A 17,238-nucleotide genomic window follows, 5' to 3' on the forward strand; every position below is an offset into this window, starting at 1 on the left:
AAAATGACTATTTTGCCCTTAGACTTTCACAAAATGACCATTTTACCCCTATGCTCGAAAATCGATTTTTATCAGAGTTCTTCATATAATAAGCCTATACGAACCCTTTTTACTCTTATAGAAATCCAAAATTTCCACTATTTCACACATTTTATCATCTATTTTACAACTTATACAAAATAGTCCCTAATAGGGTTTTCATTAGAAATCCCTTCACAAAAGTTTTTTATTACCCATTTAAAACTCATATTCTTCCATAAAATTTCAGTTATCAATACACATGCTTTCATGGTAAAACCCTAAACTCTTGTCTATCTTGCAAAATAGTCCCCTCATTTGAAAGCTCGTGCTTCAAGGGTTCCAAAAATGTAAAAATCATTAAGAGAACTCATGAGAATCGCTTACTTGAAAAGGCTTAGAGTTGGTGAAATTTTGAAGCTCAAAAACCCTCTAATGGCTAAAAATTTCGGTGGTAGGAGAAGAGAATGAAAGGATGAAGTCATCTTGTCTTATATTATTCAATTAAATTACTAAACCACCTAAACTTTTGACTTTTTGAACAAATTGTTCCCTATGGCCGGCCAAGCTCTTAGGAAAGGGTCTAATTGCCCTTTAAAAAACCCCAAGTTAAGGTTCATAGCAACTTAACACCTTTAACTAACAATTTAAGACTTTTGTACTTTATGCGATTTAGTCCTTTTTCGTAATTAAGATAGCAATCGCTAAAATTAATTCACCAAAATTTTCATGTACTTATCTAATCATGCTACAATACATAAAATAATATAAAAAATAATTTTCTTGACCTCGAATTAATGGTTCTGAAATGACTGTTCCGACTAGCCCCAAAGTCCAACTGTTACAAAATGTGGTATGTTTTAGTACCTGAATGGACTAGGTTTGTATGCATGAAATGAGGCATGTGAACATGTTTAGGTAAGTGATGTTTGGATGCTAATTGTGGTGCCTTTGAATGGCATATTTGTAACAACCCTAACTCGTATCCATCGCCGAAACTGGGTTGCGAAGCATTACCGGAATTATAGTTCAATTACAATTAATTTATGTCATTTACTATTCATTTCCAAAAATCGATCATAATCAATCATAATGTCCCTTATGTGGGTCATCGAGGCCCAAAATATATATTAAAATCGTATCGAGACTAAACCAGAGTAATAGAAAAATTTTCACGAAATTTTAAAAATTTTCATATGTGCAGGGGACGCACACCCGTGTGTCCGAGCCTTGTGGCTCACACAGGCAATGACACGCTCGTGTCCCAAGTCGTGTGGGAAATCTATGACAGGAACACGGCCGTGCCGCAGCTAATGTCCTTACCCGTGTAACTCTCTGACTTGGATCACGCAGCCATCTACACACTCGTGTGTTAGGCCATGAGGTCAATTAAATTTTCATAAATTAGGTGCAGGTTTCATGCGGCCAAGACACACGCCCATCTTCTTGGCCGTGTATCACACACGATTGAGACACACGCCCGTGTCTCTACTCGTGTGCCCAATTCTGAACATTCTGTTTCTCAATTTTAAGATGCAAGGGATGCACGACCAATCCACATGCCTATGTGCCAAGCCGTGTGTCACAAATGATCAAGACATACGCCTATGTGTCTACCCGTGGGGACAAAATAAAGCCATTTCCTAGCTTTAGTTCTCACCCAAATTTTCCAACAACCTATACCAATACTTGCAAACATATACCAGCAAATTCAAACATTATAACCAAACCAATTCTAACATCTAACATAATATATCATCATATGAAATCATGTTTATAATCATACCTTTTATAGAAATATATGTTTAACATAATTCAATCAAATTATACTAAACACATATGTAATTATTATAATATAACCTTATAAATATACCAAATCAATCTATTACTAGCCATTCCAATAGCCAGATTAAAAAAACCATTTGCATACCAACAGTGGCAAAGTTAGCATATACATGCCATTATACCAAAATAAGTTTACTATTTATACCAAGACGAGCTATTAGATAGTATGATGATGCTCCGACTGATCTCCAACCTTTGCAGGCTTTCAAGCATTATAAAACAAAGGAAAAAAAAAAACCTAGTAAGTAACTAAAACTTAGTAAGTTTGTATAACAGGAATTAAACTTACCAATCACATTCATTACAATAAGCATACAATAACATGCTTTCCAACAAATTGGTAATTTGCCTAATCACTTACACTCAAATAAGCAAGTTAGTCACATAATTCACATATACATCGAATAAAGATGAATGAGCTCATCATGCTACATTCTTTCAAGTATTCAGAAGTATAAGGGGCATAACTCTTTTAATCTTATAATTTCTCCTGTCAGAAGTTTTGTCTGTTGAATTATTGAAATATCGATAGATACTTAGGTAGTACACACAAGGTGTACAAAATTGTAAACCGTCAATTAATAATCAGGGGTACCCATTAGGGCACATAATCAGGAAGCACACTCTCAAGTCACATATCAGGATGCTCAGATGAGCCATGTAACAGGACACTTATTAGGGCTAAATAGGAAACTCATAAGAGTATTAATTAGGGCTTCAAAGAGTTATTATCAAGGAGCGCCGTATAAGATAACAGAGAGTTTAAGCGAGCCATGTTAGGAAGCTCATAAGAGCCTATATTAGGACGCTCACGTAAAGCTGTGTTTGTGTCCATATTATATGCTGGATCACAATTGATCGAATCATGTAACAAGACGCTCACAAAGAGCTGCGATAGTGTGCAACACATGCAAAATCACTACCGATCAAGATGCTTGCAGGAACTATATAACAAGATGCTCGAGAAGGCTTTTTAATAGGATGCTTGTAACGTCCCCTAACCGTATACCGTCGTCAGAACAGGGTTTCGAGACATTACCAGTCAGTATAGTCCAATTTCAGTCATTAATTAAAATAAATATTCACATTCATCCTAGTTTTAAGATGTCATCCCTTTAATGGGCCCTCGCGGTCCAATATGGATAGTAAATTCAATTTAGAACTAATTTAGAATCAATACGAATTTTTTTATAAATTTCAAAATTCATACTATATATCGTTGCCAACCATAATTTACTTATTTCATCAATACTTTTACAACCTAATTGACTCTCATTAAACATCCTAGGTACATGCCATTATCAATACTCAACATACTTTACCTCATTGAATTCGGGATCGGCCTGAAATGCTGATTCAACAGTCTAGCCTTCACTTAACCTATTAAAGTTTAAAGCTTCAAAACCTTGATTTTCCCTTTTCTCCCTTTCTTTCTTTCTTTCCTTTCTTTCTCCCCTGTTCTTCTCTGTTTCTTTTGCTTTGTTTTTCTTTTTCATTTCTTTTATTTCTTTATTTCATTTCTTTATTTTATTATTAAACTATTATAATATTTATTATTTATACATGTGTATATTTATTAATACCATGTATTAATTTATCACCTTACACTTGTCATAACTTTTATTTATTTAATTAATTAATATAAAACAATATTAATATAATATACTTTAATTATTATTATTTTACTTATATAATAAGTAAATACACATGTATAATACATGTGTACCATTTATATTTGTACACATTTAACTTATTTTAATCATACATTTGTCACCCCTTTTTGGCTTATTTCCTATTTAGTCCCTTCACTTTTCTTTATTCTATAATTAAACTTTCACATTTAATTCAATTTAATCATTTCCACTAATTACTCTTAATTAAGCTAAATTTACTTAATTAAAGTCTAATTAACCACTCAATTGACTTCGTAAATATTTTTAATAAATATTTACGAATCTATTTTTTTAGAAATGGAGACCCGAAAATTCACTTTCCCTATAACCGTAAAATTTGGGTCATTACAATTCTCCCCCCCTTTAATAAATTTCATCCTCGAAATTTGCCTGAAAAGAGGTAGGGGTATAAAAGTCTCACTGTTTCTTTCGGTTCCCATATTGCTTCATCAGTATTGTAACTTCACATTGCAATCTAGTATCTCAATTGGTTCTTCTTCTTCATACAATGAATCAATTTAAATTTCAATATCCCTTGTCAAGATAACATATAAGAGATTTAACCTACATTTTCTGAGCATCACAAATTTTTTGTAGCTTCAGAGGTGAAACCAATCAATTCATTACCGACTAACTCTTTCTATAATTTCAGGTACCCAAGCAGAACGAGAATCCGACCTCTCTTTTTCAATCTCTTCCACTCTTCTTCAATTTCACAAATCAAACAGCCTTGTATTTTTATTTTCTCACCATATTCAATCAGATACTGTGAAGTTTTACATTTCAATCATATAGAGCTTCATGCAGTGCGGTAAACTATTATTACATACCTCAAACTTCTTATATTTGATCTAGAGTCAGAATATAAACCATGTATTTCAATCAGAAATAATAAAATTACCATACCATGATTTCGACGATCTCGTAAACCCATATTTCGAGCAGCTTATTAAGTAAGAAATTTATTCATACCGAACAAAATATGCAGACTTCACCATACCTTTGATGATCATTCAAATATCATCTTTCTTTTGCAGATAGAGATGATTTCAATCCAAACCCATATAAATTCTATTCCATTTCCATTCTATTATCATCATTAGTTGTACATGATTCAAGGTATCTCAGATCGATATAAACATTTATATACAAGTTCAAACTACCGCTTTTCATTCCAAGTCATCACCACATCTGCTTCGAATCACAGTACAACTTATTTCTTCCAAAATGCATAGACATATTACTACTATAAATTTCATACAAAAATCTTCTGTATAAGTTTCTGAATTCTTTGGTACAGCTTCTATCTCTACATAATAGGCAATCATTAGATTCAATCTGAAATATTTAATCAAAGGTCATTTGTATACTATACCCATTTAACCGATAACTCGTTATCACATTTTTTAGCTTTGCAGACCTGTTGTAAAGAAGTCAGTTTAACTTTTATCTCAGCTACACTTGAGCCATCATCAAGTAATAACAGTCGGATGTCCATAGCTTATAACACAAATCAGAACTTTCAATTCTAAATATACATACCTTCATTTTCCTTTTCCGGATGATAATCAATTATCATTTCTTGATCTTTTAATGCAAGAACATTAAGCTTGACTGGATTTCAGACTAAACCAGAACAAATGCTTCAGTTAACTGAGCTTTCAACTAATCAGAACCTTGCTAACGTCTATCAGATCATTCCAATTCCACATCTTTCTGTAATAACCGACTAGTTTTAGAAAACCTCTGATTTCAAATATATTTTTCACTATCATTTTAGTCACAAAATCTATAGCACATTCAACTTCTTCAATCAACAATAGTTCGGGCAATTGTTCTGGAGACACATCAGAATTAATATTCAATACATAAGCAAGGTAAATACCATGACCCGTTTCTGGCATCTATCTGTGTCGGCATGTTCAATATCACAATAGACATTTAGTTCAATCTTCTTTGATTCAACAAAACATTTCATCATCTTGATCTTGCAACATATTATGCTTCTGCTTATAATTTATCACAAACATCGTGCAAAATTAACCATTCCATTCTCAGAATCACATCGAACAATAATAATATCAAATAGATCAGAAAACAGTACCTTAGTATCATTATCAGATAGTTCATACAGATTCTATCAATCAATAAATACTGACCTGGAAATTTGATACTTCAACCAAAAATTCAGCGAACTCAACAGGCAAATCTTTAATGGATGCTGTAATAACATCCGACAGAGAAATATCTTCTTTTATACGATTAACATATGCCGTGGCTAATGTTCATGCTCCAGATTTTTTAGTGAAGTCCTTTATCACACTTCGACTATCACCCATATTTTCGGAGTTACAGAGTAATCTGCCTCTGATAGCTGTGTTACTCGGTCTTGAATTCTGAATAATATCTTTTCAACTTTCCTTGAGCAATCACTAAAATAATAATAAGAAGAATCATGTCTAACACATATTCCATTCCTTATTCTATATTATTCAGCTTCTATCTTCATTTAAACCATCTTCAAACCATTTGTATCATACGGTTTCTATCGGAATACACCTTCTGTTATACTTATTGAATCAAACAAATTCCCTCCATACACAGTTACGATCATATGATCCTGTTTAAGCTTCAAGAATTCTGTACATTTCTGATCAAGAAATCTCCAACTGATGTATATATCTTTCAGAACTCATCTCAGAAAATTTCCAAATAACCCTTTCTGAATCACAACAGAAATCAATATTTTCCACCGCTGGTAAGCTGAATCTTTTTAACAGAAATATCATACCTTTCTAACATTTAATCGATGAACAGAATAATTCATTTACAATCCCGATAATATTCTCTAACTAGATTTCAGTTCTTTTAAAATCATTTTCAGCTTTAATTCTCAATTCATCCACACTATATTTACGAAGTATTAGCAACAGATAACTTACCCGTTTAGACAAACTCCGTACCTTGAAGCACTTCGGGAACCGATTGAGAAACAAGAGGGGTGGATGTCGTAGCAGATAAAATTTCTTCTATTCACTGTGCAGCAATAGTTATAATTCTAAACAGTTATATATTATCTATTTCTCTATTATTTCACCAGTCAACATTCAATAATTAATTACTTATTGAGTTAATACTCAATATTACCGATTCAGTTTTCATTTAATTCACCAAACTATTCATCTCCAGTATATAATTCGTAATCAATGCCATCGATATTTTCATCTAACATTTCAACTATAAAACAGTACCAAACAAATATATCAACATCCGATCCCGACTCAATTTCGACTCAATCATGGCATGTACCTCCAGAATCTTTTCAGTACTTGACTTAATCCTAGAATTGGCTAAACTCGATTAGCTCTGATACCACTAAATGTAACATCCCCTAACCCTATATCGTCGCCGAAACAGGGTTACGAGACATTACCAGTCCGTATAGTCCAATTTCAGTCATTAATTAAAATAAATATTCACACTCATCCTAGTTTTAAGATATCATCCCTTTAATGGGCCCTCGCGGTCCAATATGGACAGTAAATTCAATTTGGAACTAATTTAGAATCAATACGAATTTTTTTATAAATTTCAAAATTCATACTATATACCGTTGCCAACCATAATTTACTTATTTCATCAATACTTTTACTACCTAAATGACTCTCATTAAACATCCTAGGTACATGCCATTATCAATACTCAACATACTTTACCTCATTGAATTCGGGATTGGCCTGAAATGCTGATTCAACAGTCTAGCCTTAACTTAACCTATTAAAGTTTAAAGCTTCAAAATCTTGATTTTCCCTTTTCTCCCTTTCTTTCTTTCTTTCCTTTCTTTCTCCCCTGTTCTTCTCTGTTTCGTTTGCTTTGTTTTTCTTTTTCATTTCTTTTATTTCATTTATTTATTTATTTCTTTATTTCATTTCTTTATTTTATTATTAAACTATTATAATATTTATTATTTATACATGTGTATATTTATTAATACACATGTATTAATTTATCACCTTACACTTGTCATAACTTTTATTTATTTAATTAATTAATATAAAATAATATTAATATAATATACTTTAATTATTATTATTTTACTTATATAATAAGTAAATACACATTTATAATACATGTGTATCATTTATATTTGTACACATTTAACTTATTTTAATCATACATTTGTCACCCCTTTTGGCTTATTTCCTATTTAGTCCCTTCACTTTTCTTTATTCTATAATTGAACTTTCACACTTAATTCAATTTAATCATTTCCATTAATTACTCTTAATTAAGCTAAATTTACTTAATTAAAGTCTAATTAACCACTCAATTGACTTCGTAAATATTTTTAATTAATATTTACGAATCTATTTTTTTAGAAATGGAGACCCGAAAATTCACTTTCTCGATAACCGTAAAATTTAGGTCATTACAATGCTCGCCCGAGCTATATTCTGTTCGCAACATATGCAAGACCATATTCAATACGGGAAATCACATATATCCATCGAAATTCATCATTCAAAGGGAACTTAACTCCATTATAATTCATCATTCAAACATAACTTATCATTTATCAAGCAATATATCGAGCATGTGATTTTTTTCATACTTTAAACATTTATATAATACACCCAAATACAACATTGAATTCAAACATATTAACATACATACCTAAATTACACGAACTTACCTCGACACTTGTTTGTGTATGAATATCTACTAATCCGAAGCTTTTTATTTTCCTCAATCTAGCTTCAAATTTGAGTTATCTAGATATATATGAAGTTAATCATCAATTTCTCACATTTCATATTCAATTACATTCAATTCACATCCTAGGAAAAATTACCATGTTTCCCCTATACTTTTTATAAATTCCAATTTTGTCTCTAAGCTCAGAAAATGAAATTCATGCAATTTAATCCTTATTCCAAGCCTAATTGATTTTCATGTCTTAATAACAGCCCATGAATTTCTTAAAAATAAAAAATTTTCCATGGGTTTTATAATTTTTCAATTTAGTCCCTAAATCACAACTTTATGAAAATTGTTTTTGTAAAAGTTGTTTATCTATTAACAACATTTCATTTGCTACCATAAATTTCAAAATTTCAGCATATTCATCCATGGAAAAATTTCTATTCTTTGATATCATTTCAAATTAATCCCCAAAATAGATAGATTAAGCTATCCCGATCTCAAAAATATAAAATTACTAAAAACGAGACAATAATACTTACCCAATTAAGCCAAGAAAACTTGCTTTCTCTTTTCTAAGGTTTTCATGTATATTTTGGGGAAGAAGATGATAAAAAATGATATTATTTCTTTTTAATTCATCTATCATCTTTTAATTATTTTAGTTTCCAATTTAGTCCTTACCTTTTTCTAATTTTCCATGGATAAATCACCAAAAATATCTACTAAGTTTTCTTTAATGGTCTAATTACCATATAAGGACCTCTTATTTTGAATTCCATAGCTAATTGATCCTTTTAGCTAGTAGAACTCAACTTTTTCAATTTATACAATTTGGTCCTGTCCATAATTAAATGCATAATCGATAAAATTTTCTTATTAGAATTTTCATATAACATTCCAATCATAATGCAAACCATGCAATAATATTAAAATAAATTTTCTTTCTAGCGCAGATTTGTGGTCCCAAAACCACTATTCTGATTTCACTGAAAATGGGTTGTTACAACTCTCCCCCCTTTAAGAATTTTCCTCCTCGAAAATCTTACCAGTAAAGAGATTTGAATATTGCTTTCTCATGGAATCCTCCGATTCCCAAGAAGCTTCTTCAATACCATGTCATTGCCAGAGAACGTTTACAAATGCTACCTTTTTATTTCTTAACTCTTTTGTTTCACGTGCCAAGATTTTGATTGATTCCTCACTGTAAGTCATATTAGGCCAAATCTCAACTTCTGTCGGAGAAATATCATGTGAAGGATCGGACTGATACTGTCGCAAGATAGACACATGAAAAATGTTATGAATTCGATCAAGTTCTAGTGGTAATGTTAACTGATATGCAATAGGTCTGATTCTTTTAGTAATTTCATATGGCCCGATGAATCGTGGACTCAATTTTCCTTTACGGCCAAATTGGAGAACTTTCTTCCAAGGTGATACTTTCAAGAATACTTTGTCACCAATATAAAATTCTATTTCTTTTCATTTAAGATAGGCATAAGACTTTTGACGATCTAAGGCTGCTTTTAAACTATCTTGAATTACTTTTACTTTTTCTTCGGTTTCAAGGACTAAGTCAACTCCGTGTATCTTTTTCTCACTGAGATCTGTCCAATATAATGGTTTTACATTTACGACCATACAAAGCCTCATATGCTGCCATTTTAATACTGGACTAATAGCTGTGATTATAAGGAAATTCAACTAAAGGCAGATATTTTTCCCAGTTACCTTCAAATTCAAGCATACAACATCAAAGCATATGTTATAAAATCTGTATAACACGTTCGGCTTGTCCATCAATTTGAGGATGGAATGCGGTACTGAAATGTAATTGAGTACCCAATGCTTCTTGCAACTTATTCCAGAATCAGGATGTAAACCGAGTATCTCTATCAGAAATAATGGAAACTGGCACTCCATGCAATTTGACAATCTCAGAAACATATAATTCAGTCAGTCTATCCAAGGAAAAATCTATATGTACTAGAATAAAGTGTGCAGACTTTGTTAGTTGATTAACAATGACCCAAATAGCATCTTTCTTCTTTGAAGACAGGGGTAACCCTGATACAAAGTCCATTGTAATTCTTTCTCATTTCCATTTCGTCATCGTAACTGGCTGTAATAATCCTTAAGACACCTGATGTTCAGTTTTTACTTGTTGACATATCAAATATTTAGATACAAATTTAAAAATTCTCGTTTCATTCCCATCTATTAGTACATCTTTTTCAAATCATTATACATTTTATTACTGCTAGGATGAATAGACATATTACCATTATGAGCTTCATGTAAAATATTCTGTACCAGTTCTGAATTCCTCGGTACACATATTTTGTCTCTGAATAAAAGACAATCGTCAGATCCAATCTAAAATTCTGAATCAAAAGTCGATTCACTCTGTATTCGTTCTGCTTGTAACTCACTATCATCTTTGTGAGCTTCATAGATCTGTTGCAAAAATGTCAGTTTAGCTTTTAACTCAGCTATAATTGAACCATCATCATATAATGATAACCGGGTATTCATCACTCACAAGGCAAATAAAGACTTTCTGCTTACGGCATCAGTAACCGTATTAGCTTTTCCCAGATGGTAGTCAATAATCAGATCACAATCTTTCAATAATTCAAGCCACCTGCGCTGTCTCAAATTCATATCTTTTTGCGACATCAGTACTTCAAACTTTTATGATCAATAAAGATACGAAATTTTTCACCAAACAGATAATGGCGCCAAAATTTCAGTGCAAACACAATGACTGCCAATTCAAGATCATGTATCGGGTAATTCTTCTATGTGGTTTTAGTTGTCTTAAAGTATTGGCTATTACTTTACCTTCTTGCATCAGTACACATCCTAAACCATTTTTAACACCCCCATGCCCGAAACCATCACCAGAGTCAAGCTTGAGGTGTTACTAAACTTATCTTACCTTTTAAACAACTCTAAACCACTTATTTTAATTTTTGGAATAAACTATTTTTCTGCGTCATGGTTGCTTAAAAATTCATTTCTCAAGTTTCAAAACTCAAAATTAACATCCGTAAATTTTTCCTGAAACTAGACTCATATATATATCTACTAATTTTTTTCTACAATTTTTGACTTAGCTAATTAGTACAGTTTATTAGTTAAAGCTACCCTTGTTTCAGAATTCGACTACACTGACCTCTACTTACTACGAACAACTTTTATCCCTGTAAAAAATTCATATGACTATACTATTTGTTTCTATTAAAACTAGATTCAATAAGGATTCTAACCATATAAAGTAAACCACCTAATTATTTTTGTAAAATTTATGGTGAATTTCCAAATTTGGAACAAGGGATCCAGAAATCACTCTGGCCCTATTTCACTAAAACTCAGATATCTTATAAAATACAAAACCTTTACCTGTTTTGCTTATTCCATATGAAAATAGACACAATGAGATTTAATTTCATATATTATTCACCATAAAAACATGTCTTTACAATTTTTTTGTGATTTTTCAAAGTCACGTTATTTCTAATACTTGAATCCGTTTTTAAGTTACTTTCACATTTTTCATAGTTTTCATGTGATAGTTACTACTTAATCATACGTACTATTAAACATGTATATCATCAACCATTCTATTAGCTAATCACTAGCAAGTATTTACACATCATTCATTGATCATATCATATCAAAAGAAACCAAGTTCCTACACATGCCATACACAAAACGAAACGTCTAACTATACCAATGTGATTTCTTCGATAGTGTGATCGGGTCTCCGACGTTTCCTTCGATCCCCGAGTGGCTTGATAAAAACTATAAGAAAAATAAAATAAAGAAAGTAAGCACTAGGCTTAGTAAGCTTACAAGCAAATAAATTACAACATTCAACATAATGAATAATTATACATAATGTCACCTAGCCTCATAAACTTTCTTTACTTCTCATTTTCTATCTTCTTCTTTACTCACTTACCTTCTTTCTTACCTGACCTTTCACTATTCATAAATATAATCTACCTTCCCTTTTGCTGATAATTCACTGTAATTTAACGTGTACAATGACCCGTTGAACCACTCGGAATACAAAGGATACTAGGGTCGTCCCTGTCTATCAATATCCTGCTAATGCCATGTCTTCGACATGGACTTACATGAATTATTCCTGTCTCCAATGCCATATATATATAATATGGGCTTACATGGCTCATTCCTGTCTCCAAAGCCATATAACTGATATGGACTTACATGGCTCATTTCTGTCTTGTCCTGTCCTGTCAACCCCAATATCCTAACATTCCTAAGGTTCAAACGGGGTTTCCTAATGCTTTTTCTCTGTCACTTCGCCTTTAATTCGACTTTAAATATTCAAAGAAAATAAGTATATAAATGCTGGAAATTGACAATAATAATGTAAAATAAAAGAATATTGCATTTATTTACTGTAAACTTACCTCGATACAAAATGTGACAAACTTTACAATTTAGTCCTTTACTTTTTCTTTTCCCTGATCTACTCCCGAATTTCACTCTTCTTGATCTATAATAGAAAATTTAACTTATTTAATATTCACATTTATCAAAACAGTCCTTGACCCAAACTTTGGTAAAATTACATTTTTGCCCCTAAACTTTCACATATTTGCACTTTTTCCCCAAGGCTCGTAATTTAAACTTCATCCTATTTTCTTATGTTTTATGACATGCTGATCATTTTTCCCTTCTATGACAACATCAAATTCACACTCTAACATGTACTTATGACTATTAGGTATTTTTACCGATTAAGCCCTTTTACTCGTTTTTACCTAAAACCGAGTAGCACAAGTTGTCTAACATAATCTAAGACCTCATATTCTATCATAAAACATCAAAATAAACACTTTTCACCTATGGGTATTTTTCCAAATATGAACCCTAACTTAAATTATTGCTAGCATAAGCTTTATCGAGCTACCGGGACTCCGAAAACGTAAAGAACATTAAAAACGGGGCTTGGAATCACTTACTATGGAGCTTGAAAGCTTGAAACAAACCCTAGCTATGGAGAACCCTTGAAATTTCATGCTAATGAAGAAGATGATGAATTTTGTGTTATTTTTCCCTTTTTATTTCATTTAATATCCAAATGACCAAAATACCCTTCCTTATTAAACTTTGAAAAATTCCAAGTCCTATTTTGTCAATGAACTTAGAAATTGGTCAAATTGTTATTTAAACCCTCCTAATTAATATTCCAAAGCAATTTCATACTAAAAACTTTTAGAATGCAAGTTTTACAAATTATTCGATTTAGTCCCTAATCTCAACTTAAGTACTTTATGCATAGAATTTCATCACGAAATTTTCACACAATCATGCAATCATATCATGAACCTCAAAATAATAATAAAATAAATTTTTCTACCTTGGATTTGTGGTTTCGCAACCACTATTCTGTTTAGGCCCTATTTCGGGATGTTACATTTCTCCCTCCTTTAGGGATTTTCGTCCCCGAAAATCTTACCTGTGAAGAGATTTGGGTACTGTTTTCGCATAGCCTCTTCGGGTTCCCATGTAGCCTCGTCTACCCCATGTCTATTCCATAGTACTTTCACAAGTGCAATACTTTTGTTCCTTAATTGCTTTACCTCTCGAACTAGAATCTTTACCGGTTTTTCACCGTAAGTCATGTCTGGCTGAATCCCAACCTCTGTCTGAGAAATCACATGTGACGGATTTGAATGATAACGATGTAGCATAGACACATGAAATACATTATGAATCTTCTCTAACTCAATCGGCAAAGCTAACCGATATGCTAATGGTCCGACTCTCTCAATCACTTCAAATCGTCCAATAAAACGTGGACTTAGTTTGCCTTTCTTGCCAAATCTGAGAACTTTCTTCCACGGGGATACTTTAAAAAAAACTTTGTCACCAACTTGATACTCAATCTCTTTTCTCTTCAAATCTGCATACGACTTTTGTCTCACTGAAGCTGATTTCAAGCAATCTATGATGATTTATACTTTCTCTTCTGTTTCTTTAACTAGATTAACCCAGTAAATCTGATTTTCCTTAAGCTCTGTCGAATACAAAGGTGTGCGACATTTACGTCCATACAAAGCTTCATAAGGTGCCATCTTCAAACTCGACTAATAACTATTATTGTAGGCAAACTCTACTAATGGTAAATATTTTTCCCAACTGCCTTGAAATTCCAGTACACAACATCTAAGCATATCTTCAAGTACCTAAATAACTCTCTCTGACTGACCGTCGGTTTGAGGATGGAAAGCTGTACTAAAACTCAAGTTAGTGCCCAAAGCCTCCTGTAATTTCTTCCAAAACCGTGAAGTAAATCTTGGATCTCTGTCTGAAATGATCGATAATGGTACCCCGTGTAGTCTGACTATCTCTGAAATATACAACTCGACCAACTTGTCAAGTGAATAATCCATACAAATTGGGATAAAATGAGCCGACTTCATTAACTTATCAATCACAACCCATACTGCATCTTTCTTTCTCGGTGTAAACGGCAATCCTGTCACAAAATCCATAGTAAGTCGATCCCATTTCCACTCAGGGACTAGCACAGGCTGCAATAAACCTGAAGGTACCTGATGTTCGACCTTTACTTGCTGACAGATCAAGCATCTAGAAACAAACTCTGAACTGTCCCTTTTCATTCTTACCCACCCGTACATTTTCTTCAAATCATTATACATCTTTGTACTACCTGGATGAATAGACAAAGAACTACTATGTGCTTCCTGTAAGATCTTTCGAATAAGCTCATCATTCTTCAGTACGCATACCCTGTCTGGGTGATAATCGATCACTAGCTCATAATCTTTAATCAACTCTAACCATCTTCTTTGCCTCAAATTCAAATCTTTTTGAGTCATCAAATATTTCAAACTTTTGTGATCAGTGAATATGTGGCACTTCTCACCATACAAATGATGTCTCCAAATCTTCAGTGCAAAAACAATGGTAGCTAGCTCTAAATCATGTGTCGGATAGTTCTTCTCATGTGGCTTAGCTGTCTAGAGGCATAAGCAATTACCTTTATAGCACCCCAAACCCAGCCCAGAAGTTATGGCCGGATCCGGCATGCCACATCAAAAACGTAAAAAAAAAAATTTCCATTCTAAGTCCAGAAAATCGTACTTGATGTTCAAAAGATTAATTCATTAAGGGTTTAAGTGAATGGAAGTGTGCACCGTAGGAAACCGAAAAGAGGTGGTGAGTCCATCGGATCGCTAATACCAAGCTCCTTCGGATCCAATCCTAGACATGCATACCGCCATTGCCACACCTTAACGTCATGGATATTTCTAGGAAACCGATTTGATTAAGTCATTTTAGGAAAAGTGATTAATTTTGGAAAATACTTTCATTGCGGAAGCTTTGCTTGTTGTCGTGTTATTTTGAAATCAATTTTGTTTTTGAAAACGCGCCTAAAGCTATCCAATTTCAACAGATTAAATATAAATATTACCTATCTTAATAAAACATATAAAAAACCATCAAAATAAATAAGCGGCCTTATTACATTTAAAAGCCCAAAACCTCAAACGTAATTAAAAGGATGTCCAGTTCACCGTAAGAAAATCAAACTTTCGAGCGGGTGGCCACTCAATTCCCTCACGCTCCAAGCCCACTATGGTTGGGGATTTCTGCGTGGATGAAAATAAAAGGGTGAGTTTGGGAAACTCGGTGTAAATTAACCCAACCATAGCCTATATCAGCTTAAACCACGTAAATAGAATAAGTTGGCCTTAGCCTGCAATGTAATCTGAATAAAGCCCATAGGCCCATAACTGAATAGAACAGATATTACATGTTTATGCAGAAACCCAACCATATCCAACCGTATACACCCCCGTACCAACCTTACACCGTGTGGGGAGACAACTCGGCCCACCTAACCGCTACACACCACAGAATTTGCAGCACGGTTGCCAGAACAAATAATGTGACAGAGTCACCAGATACAGATAATCGTGGCAGAGCCACCAGAACAGATATATGTAGCAGAGCCACCAGATCAGATATTTGTGGCAGAGCCACCAGATCAGATATTTGTGGCATAGCCACCAGAACACTTCCTCCATAATATAACCCATGTCCCCATGCAACAGATATATAATCATGGCATACATCATACAGAATCAGATCGTCATGCTTTTCAGTCAAAATTAACCCTAGGGGTATAACGGTAATTTTACACCTAGGGGTATAAGAGTAATTTTCCATACATAGGGGTATTATAGTAATTTAGCTACTTTTAGCATTTTCATGCATATCCTAACTATTTACGTACTATCGTAACACTTATCACAAGATACTTATCAATTGGGCCCGTTGGCCCATGAACCGATCTTTGGCCCATTAAGCCCAAATTATCAAAATGTACGAAATCGCGCGTACTACAGTTTATTACTTTAGATTACCAAATATACAAACCCAACTATCTTACGAGCATTCGTACACTCGTAAATTCCCAAAATACCAACTTTTCGGCATTTCGGCTTTTGCCAATCTAGTCTATGAGAGGGTGTCGATTACACACTGCTTTGCGACGATATCTTGATTTGAGATCCACACACGAACCGCCTACAATTGGATTACTAATACGTTAATCTAACTATTCAAATACAAACTACGTATTAACCCCTTACAATATTCGGCCAACCACACCTACAGGTCATAGTAAGCTTATAAGAAATCAATAAGCAACTCATTAACAAATTTTTGTCAATGTTTACCACATAATCATAATTTCACTGCAAGCTGTCTTCTTGAGCAATAGTCACTAAATTATTTATAACTGGAGCTACGAAACTCCAAATCAAGTTCCGTTAATTTTCCCTGAAAATAGACTCATATATCTTTTATCCATTAAATTTTCAGAATTTTTGGTATGGCCAATCAATACCAGATTTTTCTTAAAGTTTCCCATGTTTCACTATTTGACTAATCTGACCACTCTTCATTACGAATCAAATTTCTCATT

Source organism: Gossypium arboreum, chromosome 11 (genome assembly GCF_025698485.1).
Source record: "Gossypium arboreum isolate Shixiya-1 chromosome 11, ASM2569848v2, whole genome shotgun sequence".
Lineage (NCBI taxonomy): Eukaryota > Viridiplantae > Streptophyta > Magnoliopsida > Malvales > Malvaceae > Gossypium > Gossypium arboreum.